Source organism: Poecilia latipinna, unplaced genomic scaffold (genome assembly GCF_001443285.1).
Source record: "Poecilia latipinna isolate Pla-1442-1.1 unplaced genomic scaffold, P_latipinna-1.0 Scaffold8029, whole genome shotgun sequence".
Lineage (NCBI taxonomy): Eukaryota > Metazoa > Chordata > Actinopteri > Cyprinodontiformes > Poeciliidae > Poecilia > Poecilia latipinna.
The window spans coordinates 1-1,435 of record NW_015120645.1 but is presented as its reverse complement, the minus strand read 5'-3'; the positions used below and the strand labels follow the sequence as shown (position 1 = coordinate 1,435).

At 37.4% G+C, this 1,435-nt stretch overlaps 1 long non-coding RNA gene across 1 annotated transcript; it reads right to left on the bottom strand.

Moving 5' to 3' along the window:
* Positions 1-36: 36 nt before the first annotated feature.
* On the bottom strand, positions 37-1,280 carry LOC106944314 (uncharacterized). The gene is made up of 2 exons (XR_001424215.1): positions 1,029-1,280; positions 37-150 (listed from the first exon to the last, which is right to left on the bottom strand). It is a non-coding gene; the product is annotated as an uncharacterized LOC106944314 (long non-coding RNA).
* Positions 1,281-1,435: the final 155 nt, after the last annotated feature.

Sequence of the window (1,435 nt, the reverse complement as noted above, 5' to 3'; positions counted from 1 at the left end):
CTTCTATCGGTGTGGTAATGAACGACAAGGAGCTGCTCAAGTTGGCATCAGCTGTTTCTTTAATTCTCCATCTGCATTTCACAGAACGGGCATGGAGGTAAGGTCAGTCTCTGGCATAAAACAAGCTCCTCGTCGGTGATCCTCATGGCTCTGAGGATTACCCATAATACAGTAACCACAATAAAATAATTTAAAATTACAGTGATCGTATAGTGGATTTTGTTTTACAATAAAAGGACAACCAGTGAGTCTCCTTTTCAGAGAAAATAAAGTAACTAATTAAAATGTTCTGAAAAATAAAATAAAATGCTGACATTTTATTTACTGGATGCCATTTTTATGTTTTAGTTTATATAACCTTGCATTTTAGAACAATGCAGAAACATAAATTAACCACATCATTGTATAAAACTGTAACTGGTGGAACCACCAGGGGTCGCTTCCTCCACATTTTGAGCGCCCATAAAAGGGAAGCTGTCAGGCTGGTGGGCAATTGTCAATCTCCTCTGTGTTTGACCAGGTGTGTTGGCCCACAAGTCCCACTGTTGTGATCAGGTTTGTCAGTTTTTTTGTTGTAAAGAAAAACTCTTAAACTGATTATATTTAGTCAGTGTGTTTGTGTGATGTTTTTATATAGGGCCACACTTCATGTTTTGAGCTGACGATTCCTACCTGGGCGTGTGGTTGGTCGACGCTGCAGGTAGGCTTTGTATATTTTTAACTGGATTGAATTGAATGGTTTTATTGTAAAGATTTAATAGGCGTTTGGTAATTTGTTTTTTTGTTTTTTGCAGTTGTCGCTGCACCCTGCTGTTCTTTTAGTTTGATTTTCTTTTTCCATTGTTTTTCATTTATTTTTGTTTACTTATTGTTTTTTGCAAATACACATCCTCTTATTTTGTAATAATAAATATTGTCTCTTTTATATTGGTTGTTTTTATTGCACTATAAGTGGTCGTAACAAAACTGTTAATATAAAACTCAGTGTCATGCTAACCATCTGCTACAGGAGATTTGGTAAAACATACCTGCATTTCACAGAACGGGCATGGAGGTAAGGTCAGTCTCTGGCATAAAACAAGCTCCTGCAAGGAGGAGCCATAATGTTACCACGTGGGAAATTCCCACTGCACTTTCCCACGAACTAAACATTCTCAAACACGACAAAAACGACATAATAACAGAACTAGGGTGACCCAGACCGAACATATTTCAACAATATGCAAAAACGAAAACCACAAACACACTTCACAAAATGCATTAATAATATTTCTTTAACACCTGACAGAGACACGTTACCTCGTCGGTGATCCTCATGGCTCTGAGGATTACCCATAATACCCCGCTCTTTCTAGGGTGAATGCAATACAACTTTTTACCAGCAGATGGTGCATTTTAGCAGGATTTAACCTCAACCATTTTAACTATGTTACAC